The sequence below is a fragment of the Parasteatoda tepidariorum genome, chromosome X2 (genome assembly GCF_043381705.1).
Source record: "Parasteatoda tepidariorum isolate YZ-2023 chromosome X2, CAS_Ptep_4.0, whole genome shotgun sequence".
NCBI lineage: Eukaryota > Metazoa > Arthropoda > Arachnida > Araneae > Theridiidae > Parasteatoda > Parasteatoda tepidariorum.
In genome coordinates, this window is record NC_092215.1 from 40,158,062 (window position 1) to 40,181,615 (window position 23,554).

Genomic DNA, 23,554 nt, shown 5'->3' on the forward strand with positions numbered 1-23,554 from the left:
CATATTTAAAGTGGTAGCAATACTCAGGTTATTCCAATTAACTTTTAGAATTATAATGATAATTATAAATGAGTTTGGCCACCACTACATATAAATAATTATAATTAATATATCAAAGCATAATAATCCTTGCGCAACCGAATTTCAACGGGATCAAAATATAACTATATTTTTGAGTCAGATTGTTTTTCGTTTATTGTTTTACAACCACTCTGAAAATCCATTCTCGGAAAGAGTGAAAGTTGGCAGGTATGTAGTAGTCCTTCAGCCCGATAACCGCTTTTTTCTTAACCGACTGTGTTCTCTCTAAGCATTTCGGATAATCATGACTATCCCCACTGCCCTAGACAAACTGTGCACTCTGCACCAATGAAGCCCGGCTACCGGGGGAGGCCAGGGAGTCTTCCCCCTTTTGTAAATAGTGTAAATATTTTTTTTTATCTTTATCTTCAATTTGCTCCCTTTATTATAGTATCAACTTGCGATTTATCTTTATGTAAAACCCAGACTTGATTTTTTGATTTTCAATTATTGTTCATTGTGAGATTTAACTTAATGTTAACGCAGCATCTCCCTTCCCTTCCACCACATATTCTTCAATTTAGATGAAAGAACAGATATCCATTCATGGATAGGCAGAGATGCCAACTGCTCCGGACACGCCAAAATAACTAAAAAAACGATAAATAACTACAAAGTCAATTTTGCAAACATTTGACTATTTTTACTTGCTTTTTAAAAGATCTAGCATGACTCATGTACTACAAAGTGGTGAATTATATATGTCGACGAGTTATTTAGAAATAGTGGTGTATAAAAATCTATTAAATTTAATTTAGTAAATCATGAATCAAAATTGATAAACTACCACTTTAAAATATATATTTGCTCTCCGGAGCAAGTTGGCATCTCTGGATAGGTACTCTGAAAAACTTGATTAGTTAGTTAGTGTAGTAGTCCGCATAAGGTTATTTAAAAATACAGCTATGTTTCAGCATAAAATCGTAATTTAAATTCAATTTTACAACCACTGGGGAAAATCATCTTCGAAAGGATTAAAAGTTGGCAGGTATGGTATAATCATCACCTGTATCACAGAGATGCCAACTTGCTCCGGACAACAAATATATATTTTAAAGCGGTAGTTTATCAATTGTGATTCTTGGTTTAATAAATTCAATTTAGTAGATTTTTATCCACCACTATTTCTAAATAATTCGTAGGCTTATATAATTCGCCACTGTACAGCACTTATGTCATGCTATGCATTTTAAAAAGCAAACAAAAATAGTCAAATATTTGCAAAATTTACATTGTAGTTAGTTACTGTTCTTTCAGTTATTTTGGCGTGTCCGGAGCAGTTGGCATCTCTGGTATCAGAAAGCCTATACACGGTTTTTAATAAGTAGTCTGCGCAAACTATTTAAAAAGTGAACCAGCTGCACGCATGAACCCAGATTCCATTTTAAAAGTATTTGAAAGAAATTTATGATATATATTTCAGATTGGAATCTGTGGTGGTTGACAAACAAGAGAAACATATTCATAAATAAAAAAAAATTATTAGACATACATTTGCAACCACTTTCCTATTTTTACTAGATTTTCTATTAAATGGCTCCTTTGTAATCTGGTTTGCTTTCATAGTGGACTATGAAATGCGGATCGGACTACCCATAAGAAACCGTTTGGAAACTTTCAGCATTCTTTCCGCAAGAGTAGAGGTTATCGAAACGAAACAGAGCAATGCTATAATTGGATCTTATTGTTTGGTAAAATTTTGAATCTTTAGTAAGCGTATAATACGTAGTACTAAAAACAAGTTTTGTAACTGTAACATAGATGTCAACTGCTCCGGACACTTCAAAATAATGAAAAAAACGGTAACTAACTACAAACAGAGATGCCAACTGCTCCGGACACGCCAAAAAAATTAATAAAACGGTAAAGAACTACAAAGTAAATTTTGAAAATATTTGACAATTTTTGCTTGATTCTTAAAGCGTATATCTTAAAATAAGAATTCGAAGTGGGGAATTATATAAGCCTGCGAATTATTTAGAAATAGTGGTGGATAAAAATCTACTAAATTGAATTTTTTAAACCAAAAATCACAATTGATAAACTACCACTTTAAAATATCTATAAACTGTCCGGAGCAAGTTGGCATCTCTGTACAAAGTAAATTTTGCAAATATTTTACTATTGTTGCTTTCTTTTTACAAGGTATAGCATGACATAAGTACTATAAAATGGTGAATTATATAAGCCTACGAATTTTTTAGAAATAGTGGTGGATAAAAATCTACTAAATAGAATTTATTAAACAGAGAATCACAGTTGATAAACTACCACTTTAAAATATATATTTGCTGTCCGGAGAAAGTTGGCATCTCTGCTGTAATAACCAATAAATTAGTCTGGTTTAAAAGCAGAAGAAAATTAAAAATATGACATAGAAAAAAATATTTACTTAGACGCTGTGAATAAATAAACAACAACGCATCAGTATGGTTCGTCTTGACTAGGAAAGTGTAATTCTGAGTTAGTCGATAGAAAACAGAACCAATTTCGGCACAATCAAGGTACCCGGTCTTATTTCTCTACCCGCTTTTACCTCACTCTCTTCTTTATTGATTTATATTTTAACACTTTCCTGAGGACGGTCTGTAATGCTCAAAAAAAGTTTAAAGTGGCTCAATTTTCTAGCAGACGATGAATAAGAACCACCTTGCCACAATTTCTCTGATAGTTTTTAGTTTTTTGTTAGCATCTTTATGCTAGATAAAAATGATTTTGTTTCAGTTTTTATAATATTTTTGAAAGAAAAAAGATCTAAGAAAAGCGACAGAATTATTTTTTCTGATGCTTATGTTGAGTAAACATAGAAGAGCTTAAAAACTCTTTGATATAATTGATTTTTTTTAAATTTTATTTATCGCTTTAAGTTATTTTTCAAACTTGAGATATTTTTTCTAACAAGGCGTATAATTTTCTTTTTCTTCAAACGGAAAACATTTTAAATCTCAACTTTGAAATAAATATAAAAAATGTTTTAATAACCGAAAATTAGTTTTTTTTTAAGATGAAAGGTAAACAAAATAAAAACATATGATGCATTTTACAAAGCAAAATTGTAGAGTTTGAAATAAGATTTTATAAACATAAAGACTGAAAAATGAGTGTCTTGTCATCATTATTTATAATATTGTGCGAATTAGCATTACAATTTTACTTATTTTTTGTGTTTCAAAACTAGATTAAATGTGATCAAAGAAGGGACACGCAAAAGTAATGAAAGTAGTAAGAAAATTCAGACCATAAAATTATCGTTTTTCTATTGAATTCATCGAAAAACGGTAAATCACAAAAATGTAAGTCAAATACCAAAACAAAATTTACTGTGTGCTACAGATTAAATACTGCTATATGAATGAAATGGATAATTTTTCTATTACCTACCACTTTGCCTTCAAAAACTGAGCTGCGCGTTAACTACAGATTAAAGCTAAATTACTGAAATTATTAATAGATTATGGTAGGCAGAACTATCTGATTCTACAAAATGAACTGAACCACTTAAATCTGAACCACTTATGCTACCAATTTTTACTTTCTTCTAAAAAGGAACATTCTTTCTCAAAGAATGCTAAGTTCACATGGGTAAACTAGAGTTGCTACTGAATCAAGGACATTCCCACAAGCATTGATGATTAGTATTCCCTGGGATATTTTTGTCTGACCCTTGTGTGTTAACCCGTTTTAGACTATGGTTGCAAAAATGTTATACTTCATGATTTTGTTAATGGTAGCTTCATGAAAAAAAGTGGTAGAGCATTTATGCCTCCAAAGATAGAGATTTTTGCTAAATATTTTTTCGGTGGTAAAGAAACAAGGTAAAAATGAGGATTTTAATGAAATAAAACCAAATATAGAGATTCCAATTACTACGGATTCTCCGTAGTTTCAAAAAGAATTTTTTCGCTAAAGGTAACAAGGGTATTGTTATATATTTTAATAAATAAGAATCCAGAGAATTGCTTCCACCACTCAGTAACAGTAATTTAGACCGACACATATAAAACCATATGGACGAATGCTTTGGTTGTTTATTTGCCATCATAATGATGCATAGCACAAAATATTTTCATACACTGTATAGTATTTTATGATGCATGGGTTAGGGGCCGCTGCGCGCCCCAGGCACCTAGTTTGTTTTAAATAAAGAAAGATAAAAGTAAGGCTCCTATACTATCAGAGCTGACCTATCAAGCAATATTGGTGCAAACGAGTTCGCAAGTTAACGCTATTTTAGTATTCGTTATGTTATAACAGAGATGCCAACTGCTGCGGACACGCCGAAACAATTTAAAGAACGGTAAATAACTAGAAAGTAAATTTTGCAAATAGTTGACAATATTTGCTTGCATTTAAAAATGTAAGGCATGTTATAAGTACTATAAAGTGGTGAATTATATAAGCATATGCTTTGTTTAGAAATAGTGGTGGATTAAAATCTACTAAATCGAACTTATGAAACCAAGAATTACAATTAATAAACTACCACTTGAAAAAATTTATTCGCTGTGCTTATGTTAGCTCTTTGCTCCAACAATAAATGATAAGTCGACCTGTCTAATTCAGGGGCTCTAGATAAAAGCTTTGGTTGTAAGTTCTAACATACATATTATACATAATTTTTATTTGTTTCAAAAAATTCTACTTTAGATCACGACCACTGAAAAAAATAAATCAAAACTACGGATTACCTGTAGTAGTTTTCGGAGTTTCAGTAAATGTTTTTAGATAACTTTTTATATGTGGTAGATAAATTTTTAAATTCTAGTACGTACAATATTAATTCATTATTTTTATTACCGTTAATAAAATATTTTCTAAAACTACGGAAATTTCGATTTAGATGTAAGATTTAGCATACCTGCCATTTTTTATACTCTTCAAAGAGGCTTTTATCCATCACCTCCTACATCAGAAAGCCTCCACACGGTTTCTTGTAAGTAGTCTGCTCAGATCATTTAAAAAGCGAACCACTTGTGCGCATGAACCCAAATTCTATTTTAAAAGTACTAGAGAGAAATTTATCATATATATCTGAGAATTGAATCTGTAGTGGTTGACAAGTAAATAAACAAACCAATTATATACATAAATTAAACAAATTTTTAGACATATATTTGCTACCACTTTCTAATTTTTTATAGATATCATATTAAATGGTTCTTTCACTACTTGGTTTAAATTCATAGTGGTCTGATCGGACTACATGCAAAAATCCGTGTGGAGGTTTCCAGTTATAGGAGGCGTTGTTTTATCTCATGCCAGTGAATTTAAATTTGCAATGACAGTGCAAACGAACTTTTCATTTATTATTAGCCCACTCATCGAAACACGTAGCGGTGTTCGTTCGTTCGTTCGCTTTTGTAGAACTGGGCATCTGAGGCCTAAATGGCCCTTAACCATCAGCTACTACATAAAAAGCCTCCACACGGTCTTTTACACTGAAGAGCCAAAAAAACTGGTACAGCCATGAGTATGCAAATAAAGGGATATGAAGCCAATCAAAGTTCAGCGCTGCGATCGGCAACGCGTATATAAGACAACGAGTGTCTAGCACAGTTCATTAATCCAATACAATCAAATAGATTGTATATCTGGGAATTTGTTTCCTATATTAATTTACTAATACCAATTATTTAAATTCAATGTTATTTAATCTTTTAAATTAACTTAACTTAAATTTAAATTATTCTGTTTCAAGAACTTTAATTAATTATGTTAACTTTTTAATTCAGCTCAGATAGGAGGTACTGTATCCAATACAAGGCACTCCGTATGTTTATGTTCAAGTCAAGTAGCACAGTTCTTAGAACGGTTACTGCTGCTACAATGCCAGGTTATGCAGATTTAAGTGAGTTTGAACGTGGTGTATAGTCGGCGCACGGGAGATGGGACATAGCATCTCCGAGATAGCAATGCAATTTGGATTTTCACGTACGACCATTTCACGAGTATACCGTGAGTATCGGAAATCCACCAAAACCCCCAGACATGAACATTATTGAACATATTTGAGATGCCTTGCAACGTGATGTTCAGAAGATATCCCCACCCCCTCTTACTCCCACTGGTTTATGGACAGCCCTGCAGGATTCATGGTGTCAGTTATCTCCAGCACTACTTCACACATTGATCGAATCCATGCCACGTCGTGTTGCGGCACTTCTGCGTGCTCGCGGGGGTCCTACACGATATTAGGCAGGTATACCAGTTTTTTTGGCTCTTTAGTGTAGAAGTAGTCCCCGCAGACTGCTTAAGAAATGAACCGATTGCGCGTATGAACCCAAAACCTTTTTTAAATGTAATTGAGAGAAATATATCATATATATTTGAAAATTGAATCTGTAGTGGTTGTCAAGTGAATGAGGCAAACCAATAATATTCATAAATAAAACAAATTTTCAGTCATATATTAACTAACTAAATTTTGTATTAAACGACTCGTTCGGAAAGTGGATATCCTTTACAGTGGTCTGATCGGACTACATAAAAAAAAATCGTGTGGAGGCTTTCAGTTATACGAGGCGTTGCCTTAAAACGTAGCGATGAGTAGTAGATCTTCACTATGTATGTTTAAATTATTTAAAAGTAACGGTAGTCAAACTCATTTTTAATCATATTTATTAAAACAAGAATGAAGTTTGAATGCATAAATGGATTGTTGCATCTGTGGATTGTTGCAACTCTATTTTCAAAGTGTCACAATTTCATAATTTAAATTCTTAGGAAAATTAATTTCAAAAAATATTTATTTGATTAAACAGTTTACATATGAATGAAATAAATTTTATGGATGCGTTGGCTTTTAAAAAAATCATGACAGTTCTGTGGCTGTAATTATCTTGTTTTTATTTTCTACCAAATAATGAAGTTTAATAATTTATCTGTCTTTTCAAAGGCATAAATGTATTTTACCCAATTACGATGATCCATAAAAATTGGAATATGATTTAATACCGATGGTTTGGTAACATATTTGCTTATACTAAATGAGTCTTTCTTTTCTTTTATTTATCACTTTAGATTTAAAATAATTATGCCATGACATCAGAACACAATATAAATGTTTATAAGATAGATATGTCATACTTATACAGAATTATCTGATTTCTGCAAATTAAAACCTATTTATGAAACATTTTTATTACCACTTTTCAAACAAAGAAAGTATCACCCTTTTAACCCATTATAATGCAGTATAGCTAATTTGTCATCAACTAATTCAACAAATGTTACGAACCACTAGAAAAATGAAACTAACTGCTTTTAAACATTCAGTAACCACGACTATGTAAACAACTAAGAGCTAAAGTGTATTACTTCACACAGAACGTTGTTTAAGATCGCACTTGCTAATGTCTTGCCTGACAAAAATTTTTAATCGAAAGTTTCTGTCCCAGAAAAAGTTAACCTTTAGTCTTGGACGCCTCTTATCTGGCAACTTAAATAACATATCACTCTGAATGTTAAAATTTTGACACTTTAAATTATCGTAACATCTTTAATCAATAGCACTCAGGCAGAGAAGGCAACTTGATTCTCTTTGTGAAAAAATATTTGACAGTGGTAACGAAACCTAAGTTCTGTTCAGTTTAGTACTTTTTTTTGAAGTAATTTTTTCACCACTTCATATCAAAATTTAATATGAAATGCAAATTTTTTAGCAGTAATCTCGTGGTGACACTTAATGAGTGGGAGTAATTATCCTTATTCTGTAAGTTTTACTATTTAATCCTCTATCAATTTATTAAAACCTTTACCGAAAGCGGAGCAGTTGGCATCCCTGCCTCTAAGCGTTATCTAGTAAACGCACAAACTGTGGGTTTCATCTTGAAAATTCATCGTTGCTGCAACGGTTTTTTTTTTCTTTTTTCTTTTTAAATGTCAAAAGAACCTGGAAGGCAAAGGATAAAAGAGAACTAGACGCAATTGGGTTAAACAGTGTAAATATAAGTTGCTATTGACTAAAATTAATATTTGACGTTTTTTTTCTAATTTAATTTCCTTATAAATCATGGATGGTTATAATGAACGACATGTGTTATTTCCTTTTTTTACAAAGAAAATAATTATTGCGACATTAAATTTTTATGCAATTCAAGCTGCATGTGTTACGCTTTGTCATTTGCCAGTTAGTAAGCTTTTGAAAGTTTCAATCTAGTTCCTTTTTCTTTTAAAACTTAAATAGCTTAAGTGAGATTTATTTCTCATTAATTAGATTTTGTTTTAATTAATAATTTTTAGGATTTAACAGCCCCTTCTTTTCATAAGAAACATCATATGGCATTTTAAACTTTAAATTTTCTTTTAATTTAATTTAATTATTACTGAGCAATTCCGCGTCACGCATACTCAGGAATTGTAATTTTATAAATGGATTTTTTTATTATCATAAATACTAATATTGTGTGTTTTAACATTTGCTATAAATGTAATTTAGGATTAGATATATTTTAACACATTGCTGACAGCTCACGAGTTAACTCGTGTTTTCGGAACCAAGCGTTGGTGACCGGTCACGAGTCATAGCAATCATATTAGCGGTGATCTCGTGTTGACTATTTTAAAAAGTGGGCGTAATTTTCCTCACTTTTCAAGCTTTACTATTTAATTCTCTACCAATTTATTTTACGTTTACCTTTACGAAACCCGATATATTTGCAAAACTTGTGGTGTACCATTACACGTAATTGATTGTTATACTTTTTATCATACGAGAAAGAAATATTAACGCGTTCACGCCGGGGTTCATTCTAGATTATCTCATCTTGGCGGAGCACCGGAGTATAAACTGGTAACAAATAAATTTCATTTTTTAGTTTTTTTCCGGGAATAGTAAAAATCCATAACTACCAATCGTTTTTAACGGATGCAATTTTTATATTGAATTGCTTTTTTGCCGTGATAAATTTCCTTACAGTGAATTGTTATTGTTGAGAATAGATTAACTCCTCCCGAATATTATCTAATATTGAAATAGCTCTTCTACCAGTATTTTCTCTTTTCCCGTACCAGTATTTGCACTTTTCCCGGAGTGAACGTGATAAGAGTTGAAAAGAATTTAAGTTTTCTTATATTGTTTTGCTTCCACATCCGTTCCACAGAAAAGTTGCCGGTCAGCTGACTAAAATAATTATTATTTGCAATCGCCATCTGCAGGATAAATTGGGGCAATTTTCCTGTACATGGTATTTACATTTCACAAAAACTCAGTGAAATTGCTAACTAAACCAAATTTTTTATTCTCTTCAACCCTTTGGGGAATAGCAAATTTCGATTGAAAATTTTTTTCAGGCAAATGCAACTGTACAATGCAAATGAAGCGGGACACTCTAGTCCTTTGTTGTTTAAATAATAATGGTTGCTAAATGCTTAAAAACAATTAATTTTACATTTCCAGTGGTTTGTAACATTTGTTGAATTAGTGTTGCCAGACTACCGGAAAGAGTTAATAAGATAAAACATACATTTAAGCTTTATAAATAATTCCTAAAAAAAACAATGCCGCACGTTTCCTATAAAACATGAAAGTCATGTTTTTCTCATTGTTAAAATATACTGATTTGCATCATAGTAGTCCTATATTTTAGAATCGTAAGTATTTATTTAGCAATTCAAGTGACATTAATGATAATACTAAAAACGCAATTCAGTAAGTATCGAGACTCAGATTTTATATCGATTTTCAAGTAACTCATACATTCAAGAATGTTAGTAGTAGTTTCAAAATAACTCATATTAATCAATAAGATGAGTAAGAAAATCAATTGTTAGCCAGAATCACCTTCGCAATTTTATAGCACCATTTAATATTTATTTATGTGATGGAAATTCTATTCAGAATGCTTCGTACTTCATATCACGGTAGATAAATTCCCCCATGAAATTTCTAAGACACGTTATTCTAGATGATCCTAACAAATCTCTTTTCCTTGCATGTAATTAGATCACCTTCATGATGAATAGATATTTCTGTTGTAATTACTTACAAAATTTATGTAGAATATTCACTTGTTGTTGCATAATCGTAGGCAAAGTTTTATGCATTTCAAATGTGATGATAATTCTTATATTGTACATCGAGTAATTTTTTCAACGGTTTAGATATTTGTATAAAAATGCATGGTAAGCTTAGTTATATTATTGCCGTGTATTCAACTCATTTTTGTTTTAAAGCTTTGTAATTCATAGGATAAATAAATTCAGTCATGAAATTTCAAGAACTCTTTATTCTAGATTATCCCAGCAAATCTCTTTTCCTTGCATGTAATTAGATCACCTTCATTATGAATAGATAATCCTGTTGTATAATCCTGCTGTATCCTTTGTTCCTACTTACAAAGTTTATGCAGTATATTCACTTGTTGTTGCATAATCAAAGGCAAAGTTTTATGCATTTCAATTATGATGATAATTCGAAATGATGTACAATTATGATGTACATCGATTGATCTTTTTCAACGGTTTTGATAATTGTATAAGCTTCGTTATATTATTGACGTGTATTCAACTCTTTTTTGTTTTAATATTTTATAATTCATAGGATGGTGGATTCATAGGATAGCATATCTGCCAACTCTTCCGGATTTTCCGGAAGATTTTATTTTCATATTTAAAGTGGTAGTAAATATATACTATTTTTTCCTTTATAAATTTAATTTTTAAATGATTTTGATCACCACTATTCTTACAAACATTAAGCACATATATCAATATGCGTTACTATCATGGTTGTCAACTTAAGTTTTCTCAAATACAACGTATTTGTTTGCCTAAAATTGAAGTTTTAATTCCGTTTTAATACCACTGGGAAAAATTATAATTTAAAGGATTAAAAGTTGGCAGGTATGAGATAGTTCATAGGATATATTATGATTCATAGGAAGTGGTAGCAAGAAATTACACTATAAAATATATTTTTTATTCTTAACACTAGGTTTACGGACGTTTCTTATATACCTATCTCTACGAACACGCGTCAATTTGACGTATGAAAGAATACATACAATTGTGATTCTTAATTTAATAAATTCAATTTAGTAAATTTTCATCCACCACTAATTCTAAATAATTCGTAGGCTTATATTATATAAGCCACTTTATATTTTCAAAATTTAGCTTGGTGCAACATCTCCACATCACTCCTTAAAAAACTCAAAATATGCCAGAATAAAATCCTCAGGAAAATAACAAAAGAAAGATGGTTTATCCACAATAAAAACATACATCGCGACCTCAACATAGATTTTTTAGATCATCATATTGCAAAGTTAAATTTCAGATTTTTCGAAAAGACCATAAATTGTGACACCGCAGNTGGTATTAAAATGAAACTAAAACTTCAATTTTAAGCAAACAAATACGTTGCATAAGAAAAAACTTAAGTTGCCAACCATGATAGTAACGCATATTAATATATGTGTTTAAGTTTTGTAAGAATAGTGGTGATCAAAAGCATTTAAAAAATTAAGTTTATAAAAAGAAAAATAGTATATATTTACTACCACTTTAAATATGAAAATAAAATCTTCCGGAAAATCCGGAAGAGTTGGCAGGTATGTCATGGTTGTCAACTTAAGTTTTCTCAAATACAACGTATTTGGTTTCCTAAAATTGAAGTTTTAATTCCGTTTTAATACCACTGTGAAAAATTATAATGGAAAGGATTAAAAGTTAGCAGGTATGGGATATTTCATAGGATATATTATGATTCATAGGAAGTGGTAGCAAGAAATTACACTATAAAATATATTTTTTAATCTTAGCACTAGGTTTACGGACGTTTCTTATATACCTATCTCTACGAACACGCGTCAATTTGACGTATGAAAGAATACATACAATTGCATACCTGCCAACTCTTCCGGATTTTCCGGAAGATTTTATTTTCATATTTAAAGTGGTAGTAATTATATACTATTTTTTCTTTTATAATCTTAATTTTTAAATGATATTGATCACCACTATTCTTACAAAAATTAAGCACACATATTAATATGCGTTACTGTCATGGTTGTCAACTTAAGTTTTCTCAAATACAACGTATTTGTTTGCTTAAAATTGAAGTTTTAATTCCCTTTTAATACCACTGGGAAAAATAATAATGGAAGGGATTAAAAGTTGGCAGGTATGCAATTGTGATTCTTAATTTATTAACTTCAATTTAGTAAATTTTCATCCACCACTAATTCTAAATAATTCGTAGGCTTATATTATATAAGCCACTTTATATTTTCAAAATTTAGCTTGGTGCAACATCTCCACATCACTCCTTAAAAAACTCAAAATATGCCAGAATAAAATCCTCAGGAAAATAACAAAAGAAAGATGGTTTATCCGCAATAAAAACATACATCGCGACCTCAACATAGATTTTTTAGATCATCATATTGCAAAGTTAAATTTCAGATTTTTCGAAAAGACCATAAATTGTGACACCGCAGGATTCAACGAAATTTTTACTTTTGAAAACTTAAGAGAAGACATAAACCTCAGACCGATGGCAGCTCATTTTTGTAGTGACGTAATTTTAACTAAAATGCATAATATTTAATTTCCTTTTATTCCAATTGCATTCCAATTACCAGAATGAACCACCTTAAGGACCACAATACAAGACGAATGGGAAAAAGGCCGCTAAGTGCCCCAGGTGCCCAGATATATTTCGATGATGATGATGATATTTTCAAAATTTACTTAGTTGTTATTTACCATTTTTTAAAATTATTTTGACGTGTCCGGAGCTGTTGGCATCTCTGCACTTCGAAAGCAATGTAATTGTAAACTATAAGAAAAAAAATGAAGGTATGAGGTATATATATATGAAATGTTCTAGTATTTTATTTTTCAATACTCAACCTAAGTAAGTGAAACCTTTAAAATCTGCCACTTTGACATCAATTGACATTCTGCGTTTGTTCTTTCCATTATTGCTTATCGGCAACAGTTGTTTATCGCTTGTTTTATTTGAGATAACGATATTGGATAATGGATCGAAGTATTGTCGGTACAGTCCTATTTATTATTGATGTGATAATTGCTTTCTTACTCAAAATTTTGTCTATATTACGATCGCGTCAAATTGACGCATATCCGTAGAGATAGGTATACCACAAAGAGAATTTCAATATTTCAGCACTTTTGAAGAAAATAACCTTCAATATATATACCTCTATCAATGGTTAAAAGTCATTACAAGATATAAAATAAAAATTCAAACAGAACTCGAAATGGGTCAAAATTACGCGTCCCGTAAACCTAGTGTTAAAAATGGATAATTAAATTTTCTTAATCGTCACGCAGAAGTGGAAATTTATTTCGTACATAAAGGTATGATACTTTTCCGCTTAATATTATATAAATTAAAAAGGTTGCAAAATTAAAAGTTTAAAAAGCTGCTAGCTTCTTTGATAAATAGTTTGCTACCACTTGAGTTGCTTCGTGAATCAAACATCTGCACGAATTTTCCTGACGACCCAATATTAACTGAAAACAAAATTTTTATAATTATAGTTAATATAATTTCATTATTAACACGTTCACGACGGGTGTTGCGCATGAAAGCGAGCCGAAAAAGAGAAAATACTGGCAGAAGAACTATTTCAATATTAGATAATATTCGGGAGGAGTTAATCTATTCTCAACTATTATTTGTTACCAGTTTTTACTCCGGTGCTCCTCCCGATGAGACAATCTAGCGTGACCCACCGGTGGGTCACCCCGGCTTGAACGTATTAAATCAATATAAGCATATATTTTTCCTCGTGTAATGCTTTTTTCTATTGTTGCCACAAAATGTATCCAAGTTTTAAATTAATGAAATTTAAGTTAAGGAAAGAGAAGAAATAAAAAAAGGTTTAATTACTTAATCCTCATTAACTAATATGACCAATATAAGAGCTTCTTGATACGATTAATTTATTCAAAAACATTTCTCGAGCGTCTGTCTTAAAAAAACGCATCAAATTTTTAGATTAATAAAATCTAAGTTACGCAAAGAGAAAAAAAAAATAAGTGTTGGGTTTAATTACTTAATCCTCATTCACTAATATGAGTAAGAGCTTCTTTATACGATTTAATAATCAAAAACATTTCTTAAGTGCGGCTTCTTTGTAAAAGTGTTTGAGTTGCAAAGTTTTAACCCTTGAATTTCAGAAAGTTGTTGAACCGTAAATAATATTTGATGTCTTTATAAAGAAAGTAAATGTATAATCTTTCTTTGTAACACTTTTTTCTCGTCTGATGCTTTCTCTTTTCCTGTATTCTCTTTATTTTTGTCATCTGGGAAAAAAGCATTGACCGGAAAGCATAGACATGTTCAGTTGACAATTTACTGTAACCAATCGATCAAATCGCAAGAAGAAGGCTGATATATCCGGTGAATTATCAATATGTCATATTTCTTAAATTGTGGACTAGAAGTAGTTCATCATTGTATTTCTTTTCAAAAGTTAAACACTGTTGTGTAGTCTTCAAAAGAGAAAAAAAAAAGATATTTTAAGTTTTTGAAGGGAAATTGAAATTGAAGTCTTATAAAATGGAAAATAATTCTTTAATAATTCTTTATTTTGCCGGTCATGGTGAAAAAAGGATATTGCAATTTATTTGTGAATTTTCTTTAACTCATTGAGTATTTACAAGTTGTCATGAAAATTTCAGTGATCTTTATTTCAAATTCGACGATTTTCGACTTACTTAACACGATCACGCCGGGGTGACCCACTGGTGGGACACGCTGGATTGTCTCATCTTGGCAGCGCACCGGAGTAAAAACTGGCAACAATAAATTTCATTTTTTAGTTTTTTTCCGGGAATAATAAAAATCCATAACTACCAATTGTTTTTAACGGATGCAATTTTTATATTACATTGTTTCTTCTCCGTAATAAATTTCCTTACAGTGAATTGTTATTGTTGAGAATAGATTAACTCCTCCCGAATATTATCTAATATTGAAATAGTTCTTCTACCAGTATTTTCTCTTTTCCCGTACCAGTATTTTCACTTTTCCCGGCGTGAACGTGTTAATTTTTAAGATACAATCTCTCCAACGAGTCAAGGCTAAAAGTCTAAATATATCAAGTCGGATGTTCTCTTCTAGTTTTTTCTTCAGTAAGCCATACTTTTAAAACAGTTATAAGATAAATATACGAAGTACTGTTTTTTCCTACAAAAAATTAATAATAAATACAGAGGAATAGATTTGCACCTCTCGAAAACTAGCAATTAATGAAACTATTTGCAGGGATGCCAACTGCTCCGCTTTCTGGAATAGTTTTAATAAAGTGGTAGCAAATTCTATAGTAAATTTCGTTAAAGAAAGATAGTTACGCCTACTTTTTATATAGTAACCAGTAGTTTCATGCTTTAACGTTGCATTTTATATCATACTTATATATTTTGATATTTAGCGGGGAAAAAATCACTTATAATGAAAAATACAAAACTAAAAGTAACTTAATTTTTGCTACCACTAGAAAATACTATTTTACAGAGCGGAGAAAGTTGACAACTCTGTATTTGACTACCAATTTTTTTTTCTTCACTTTTCCGTCTTACTTTCCACCCTGCAGCGAAACCACAGTGGTGGAGTAATAATTAACTTTTCGTTATATTTTTTATATCCAAAATTGAACAAAACACATCACTATATAGCAAGACAGAAAGGAGAAAAAACTGGTACCAAAGATTCTAGCATTCTAGCATTTTTTTTTCGAGAAAAATAAAATATCTGTAACTACCAAGATTTATTTTATAATTTTAGCATATATGGGTCATTCTCACAAAAACAGTCATTTTCATGTCCCCAGTATATTTTATGTTTGTTTTACAACTTACAGAGAAAAAAAATTTCAGGGAAAATGTCCTACAGAATGCAAGCTAACAAAAGAATAAAAATTAAATTATAAATTTTTATTTAGTTTAGGTAATTAAGATATACCAATATGTCATTCCCTCACTTGTCCTCACTGCTGATTCAAAAAAAGAAAAAAATTCTTTCTGAAATAAATTTTTTTTTTCGCAAATTCGTTTTTTTTATTTCAGAATATTGAAATATAGAATTCAGAAAATCAATTTTAAATTTAATTTCTGATAAAAATATTAACACAGCAGTATTTTAAACTTTGGCCCTAGTGTTTCGCATCATTCCCTCACAACTATGTTCTTATCAGGGTCCCCCCCCCAGGGGGGAAGGTGGGCGCATGATGCGCCCACTTAAAGCTTGGGCGGGGGGATTTTTACACTAAATAAAACAAATAGTTTGGGGGGGGGATTTAGAATTTGCCCAAGAATGCGCCCAAGATCTTGGGGGGGATGAGAGCCACAGGTTCTTATCACCTGCAATCCTCTTAGAATAAATATATTTTAATAAAAACTTTAGCAGTTAACAACTGGCTTCATAGAACAAAATTTCAGTGTGTCTCCATCTTCAACTTAAAGAAGCTTTGCTGTGGAATAAATTTGAATGAATAAAACCAGGTAAAATTTTTTACATTTGTCATTCCCTCATGTCATTTTTTAGAGTAAAATAAAATACAACTTCCTCAAGAAAGTGGATAATTATATGTTGCTTTCTTGTATGAATATAATTGTATGTGATTGACTTCAGAAATTAATTAGGCCTAACTGTTATTTTTAAATTTTATTGAATTTGTGATTCCCTCACTAGTGTATAAAGTGAGGGAATGACGCTAAAGTGAGTGAATGATTCAAGATGAGTATATTATTAAATTTTTTTTTTGTTCAATCGTGCCAGTCAATTTTATTTCCCAAACATATAAAAATTATTAAATATATAAGACTAAATTATTATAAATATTAGATATACTTTTAAATCACTTTTAAATAGTGAACTCACTTTTATATTTAAATATGAACTTATTATTTAGATATGAACTCACTTTTTAAATAGTGAAATTATTTAATTTATTTATTAATTAATTTAAAAAATAAATTAATAAATTAATTTATTAAATTAATTAGTTTATTTATTAAATTAATTAATTAATTATTAATTATTATAAATTAATTAATTATAAATTAATTATTCAAAAAATTAATTAATTTAAATATTAAGTATAATTTATAGGATATATACTTTTTCTATAATGCCATTACATTTTTCTGTTAATCTAAAGAGTTTCAGAGCTTTTTATTCACTTTACTTTTTTGTGATTTTATGAACTGAAAAATGACAGTTTTCGTGAGAATGACCCATATATAAAACTGCTTCTTTTTCAAGATAAAGTAGATATTGCTGAATAATTTAAAAAAAGAATAAATAAACTCCTCCCTAAAACTAACTATAACTGAAATGGTTTTGCTACCAGCCTTTCCTATTTTCCGTCTCGCTTTCACCCCTGAACAGACGATGGAATTTTCAGTTAACGATTATCAATGTTCAACTCCACATCGTTGTAATTTTGAACCCAATCCGGAAGACAAGGGAACTCATGAATCTAGTATTGTGAGAAATTTGCCTTCGTGGAAGACTTTTTAATGGAACTAACCCACATTTGCGTTACATGGAGAGAGAAAACACGAAAATCTCCCTCAGTTAGCCAAACGGCAAGGGGAGTCTAACCCATGATCCGTCTACCACTGAGAATATTTTACGTCAGCACTGTGATCGGTGTGAGCCGGGTGTAGAATTCGAATCGACCAGTCATTTCCAGGATTCGAACCCGATTCACATCACCGGGAGGCAAGCTCTCAATCCCCGGAGCCGGCTCTGGGATGGGAATTTTATTTTATTTTATAACCGTCGTTTAACAGCCCACCCAATTTCATTGGCTTATGACTACTAATGTTCAACTCCGCAGCCTTGTAATTTTGAACCCAATCCAGAAGACGAGGGAGCTCCTGGATCGAGTATTAGGAGAAACTTGCCTTCGTGGAGGACTTTTTGATGGAGCTATAGTTCGTTCACCAGGAGTTGGCACTTGGCTCCACCTCCTCGGACGCACAGTTCATTTCAGCACGGGGGAGTAGGAGATAAAACATTTTCCCGCTTGAAATCGAAATAACCTCTAATGCGCACAAAGTCTCCACACGGTTTTTTAGAGGTAGTCCAATCCAACCACTATGAAGGCAAACCAGTTTACAAAAGAGCCCGTTAATAGAAAATCTAGTAAAAATAAAAAAGCGGTGGGAAATATATGTCTAAAAATTTGTTTAATTTTTTAATATGATTAGTTTGTCTTATTTACTTGTCTACCACTACAGATTCAATTCTCAAATATATATGACAAATTCCTCTCAATCACTTTTAAAATAGAATTTGGTTTGCTAAATGGAATTGGAATTGTTAAATGGATTTGGCAAACTGTTCACTTATTAAATAGTCTGCGCAGACTACTTATAAGAAACCGTGTGGAGGCTTTCTGATGTAGAAGGTGATGGCCAAACACAAACAGTGAATTCTTTTTCAGTCTCTTACTTCGCTTTGTCATCAGCTATTATACCTTTCGTTATTCTAGCTAATTTATATTTCAAAACTTTTTCCCAGCAAAATATAGTGTCAAACTGCAGCAGCAAGTTATAGAAACGAAAATGTGAGTGAGAAGTTGCAATTGGGAAAAAGTTGATTTTATCTATAATTGCATTTCAACTACCATTTGGGAAAAACTTTCTACAAAAGAATGAAAGTTCGTAGGTATGACTAGTGTAATAAGAATTATTACAAATTTTAAGTTAAATTTTAAAGTCATTTTTTTAACTTCAAATGATTTTCTGATTTCTAAAGAAATTCAAATCACGTTTATCTAATCCAGAGTTGTAATTTACTATTTATTGACGTCTAAAGGACTTTCCTGTAATAACGACAGCTAGCTATCATTAGTTAAAATACAAATTTCATGTGTAAATCTTAATGAAAAAATAAATGAAGAGAATAATGGGTGTATATTGTTGGAATATATTCTTCAAAATTAAAAGGAATACGTTTTAGAATTATTTTTAAACTCTGACTCCTTTTTTTCAAAAATAAATGTCACATTTAACAAAACAATTAAGCCTTTCACATCGTATCAGTAAAAAAATATTTTTTTTTCTAATCAAGCAAATTAATGTGCACTAACTAAATTTAAAGAATAAGCAAAGATGATTAAATTTAAAAACTTCATTCTATGTTTTTGTCATAATTAATATAAACAGTTAAAAAAATCTTCTGTAAACAACTAATTCTTTTGCATAATAAATATGATAATAGGGAAACATAAGACGACAAAAAATGTTAAACAACATAAAATTAATGTTTTATGACATTGGATACATCAGTTTTGCCTTGTTTGCCCCTATGGAGAACACTTTTGATACGCATATGAATATTACAAGATCATATTACATAAAATGTACCTAACATGAACTTATAATACTCTTCTTCTTTTCATAAAATTTTTTCCGACATTATTTTTTTTCAAATAGTTTTATTTAACACTTATCAAAGAAAATCAAAATAAAATGAAATCATTTTTGTTGCAAACCGATGCATAAACAAGAAGATATTGTTTTCCCAATCCAAAAAGGTGAGTGGAAAATAAAAAAAAGAAATGGTTAAGCATTAATATTCATTCGCCTCTGACATTTTAATGCAGAAAATATATAAAAAAAAATTCTATTGTAATCTTGTAAAATAAACTGTTTTAAAACTAAAATGTGGTACACTGAAAATTTGTTTTATAAATATATTTATTATACAACAAGGCTAACGTTATACTGTAAACAAATTTATTATTACTTTATTGCAAACACCTACGTTATTGTTTATTTTATATTGTCTACTTTTTTTCGCCTTTAAAATTATGTTTATTAATCAAACCCATTTTATTTCTTACAATATTTTTTTCAGAAGTCTGTCTTCTGAAACTTTCTTTAAGGAAACTAGAATGTAGTTCTGAATCAAAAATTGAGGACTTTTTTATCGAATTTTATCTAAATTGTTTCGATTTTATTTTTAAGATTTTCAGATTTTAAAATAATAATAAATGGCTGGAGAATCTTATATATATTTTTATACATTTAGTATAGTTTACAGTGCATTCTTATATATTTCTAAATATTATCCTAGTATATATTTTCTTTATTTATATTCGATAGGTTTCTATTAGAAATGTAATATAAATGTTTAAAACAATTAAGAATCCACAAGAAGTGACTAAATGGGTTATTTAATGAATTCTTTAATTTTTAAATGTCATTTAATGTTTATTAAAATTAACTTAATTAACCTTTAACTAACCTTTAACAAAAATCTACACTGTAAAATATTCTGGATCAAATTACGGTATAAGGTACTGGCACCTTGAGAGCAGAATCCATAAAATCCATTTTTACCGTAAACTTTTCATTTAAAAGATCATTAAGATTAGGTAAAGGCTCAAAATTTTCGCTTCCGATCTAACTTAAAATAGATAAGATTAGTGGTAACATGCATACAGATATAGTTTGGATAAATCGTTTAAATAGCAAAAATCATGAAAAGGGCCAGATCTAAATTATCCTCTAAAAAACACAAAAATTGCTGTTTTGGTCAAATTCTTCAATAAAAAAAGCGTTATATATTATGACATTAATTTTCTTCAAAAGGTTATTAAAATTTGATGAAGGTTCAAAATTTTAGCTTTAAAAATTAGTAACATTAGTGGTAACATATATACAAAAATATTTTGGAAAATCTATTTAACTAGCAAAAATCAAGAAAGGAGCTAGATCGAAGTTATCTTGTAAAAATACCCAAAAATGGCTGTTTTTGGTCAACTTCTAGAATTAAAGCACAAGTGTATTATTATTTTTTTGTGGTATGGATTTTTGAGAAAGGCCATTAAAATTTGGCAAGTAATCGAAATTTTCGTTTCCGACCCATCTGAAAATAAATTAGACACAGCTTGATGGTTACGAAATTAAACGAAGTAAACTATTTATTTTTACAACCAAAAATTTAATGAAGAGAGCAGAAACCAATGACTAACGTGCTTGAGCATTAAGATTGATGATAAACTAATGTAAATGTTTGAAATTCAAGTGTCGCCAAAACTATTTTTACTGTGTCTACTGCGCTTTAATGTCGATAACAAATTATGAGTCATTATTCACAATATTTTTTTAGCTAAGGAATCAATGATTAATGAAGAAACTTTTCTTATGCTAATTTCTTTTTAAATTAAGTAGATAACCGATAAGAATTCGTCATTATACTGAAATTTTCTTTTCTTTCTTTTTAACGAAATCTTTGTTTTCTTTAACTAATGTCGTTAAAGTAAGCATACTACATTTTTGGAATAACGGCACCTTAACTAAAGCTTAAGTCTCTATTAAAACTAGTGATTAATGAACAGAACGCTTTATTTTGCCCTAGTAATACAGAAAAAAGGGAAAAAAAGGAACTGTCTTAATGTAAAGAATTGGTTTATTTTATTTATAAATTACTTGCCTTAGTTAACTTGATTAAAAAAAATAAATTGGATTATTTTGATTGAATGTTAAAAAATCTGTGACTTAGAAGAAACACAGATATAGAAATATTTTGGACAAACCATCTAGCAAGCAAAAAACATGAAAAGAGCCAGATTAAAGTTATCCCCTAAAGTTCCTCAAAAAATGACTTTTTTGTCAACTTTTTTATAAATAAATAAGTTTATTTTTTCAAGGCCAGAAAAAATTGCTAATGGTTCATAATTTTCGTTTTTATCCCATCTTAAAATAAATAAGACACAGCTTAAAGGTTACGAAATTAAACGGAATAAACTATTTATTTTTACAACGATAAATTTAATGAAGTAAACAGAAACCAATGATTAACGTGCTTAAGCATTAAGAGTGATGATAAACTAATGTAAATGTTTGAGATTCAAGTGTTTCAAAATCTATCTTTACTGTGTCTACTTCACTTTATCGCCGATAACAAATTATGGGTTATTATTCGCAAGACTTTTTTAGCCAAGGAATCAATGATTAATGGAGAAAGTTTTCTTATGCTAACTTCATTTTAAATAAAGTAGATAACCGATAAGAATTCGTCATTATACTAAAATTTTCTTTTCTTTCTTTTTAACGAAATCTTTGTTTCTTTCACTAATGTCGTTAAAGTAAGCATACTCTACTTTTGAAATAGCGGCTCCTCAGCTAAAGTTAAAGTCTCTTTTAAAACTAGTGATTAATGAATAGAACCCTTTATTTTGCCCTAGTTATACAGAAAAAAAAGTACAAAAAAAAGGAATTGCCTCAATGCAAAGAATTGATTTATTTTATCTCTAAATTACTTACTTTAGTTAACTTGATTGAAAAAAACAATTGGATTATTTTGACTGAATGCAAAAAAAAAAATGTATTAGTTTTATCCATTGATTTTTATTTTAGTAAATTTGATTAAAATTTAAATAATTTAATTGAAAAACAATGTGCATCGAAAATATCCAGATAATGCATTTAAGACGTTAATAATTGAAAAACTTTTTTAAAAATTTGTAATTAATAGCATTTTAAATGCAATGTTTATTTAAAACTAGTGATTAATGAACAGGTCTACCTATTTTGTTCCAGTGATGCAAAAAAGACGAATTGACTCAATTTTAATGAATTGATTTATTTTATGGAATTACTTTAGTTATTTTGATGAAAAGTCTAAATTGGATTATTTTGATTTAACTTTAAAAAAATGATTACTTTTTCCGTTGATTTTTATTTTCATAAATTAAACGAAAATTTTAATTTTTTTTTTGAAGAACAATTATTATTCAGAAAAGTAAATATTGCATTCAAGAAGTTAGTAATTATTATTATTTATTATTTTGCAGATGGAGTAGGCAGAAAGGTGACTCCCTTGCTTTGGTAGTCCAACGATCTGCAATCGGAGTAGAGCACTTTACCGTTGAATAGATTAACTAGGATTGATACCACGTTCCCTTGGAACCTTCGCAGGAGGATTAAAGTAGTCATCCAACCACTCACTCCTTGCCTTCGGGGATCTACTGGGGAAGCGTGTCTTACAATCAGTCCTCTATAGCAGTGTTCCTCAACCCCCGGTCCGCGGACCGGTACCGGTCCGTGGATCAAATGGTACTGGGCCGCCCATTTCATTGCAACTGAATTTAAATTCCTAGTTTTATACCCCAAATTAAAAATATTTGTGTTCCATTAAAATTTTATTTGTTTTAAAAAAGGGGGGCCCCCGTAAGATAAATTTTAAGATAATAGTAACATAAATTTTTTAATATTTGTAATGTATCATTGTCTCCTATTACCCCCATATGGAACCGTCTCATTGCAAAGAAACAAGCTGAGGATTCTCATTGATTTAACGTTCTAGTAAGTTAAAATGTTAAATCACTTTATACTTATTTTTTGGTGTAACTGTATTTTATTTCGAAGGCATGTTTAAATACAATTAAATTGAAATTAATAAATCAAAGTAATCTTAAAAATAAACAATCAACGCCCCCCTCCCAGCGGGCCGAGGTAAAATTATCAAACTTCGACA

The 23,554-nt window shown here is 30.1% G+C and overlaps 1 long non-coding RNA gene across 1 annotated transcript in view; it reads left to right on the plus strand.

Annotated features, from left to right (window-relative positions):
• Positions 1 to 23,073, plus strand: part of LOC139427153 (uncharacterized) — an 81,318-nt gene extending 58,245 nt beyond the window's left edge. Inside the window, exon 4 of the long non-coding RNA XR_011638312.1 lies at positions 22,872 to 23,073. This is a non-coding gene — a long non-coding RNA (uncharacterized lncRNA). The remainder of the gene's footprint in view (positions 1 to 22,871) is intronic.
• Positions 23,074 to 23,554: the final 481 nt, after the last annotated feature.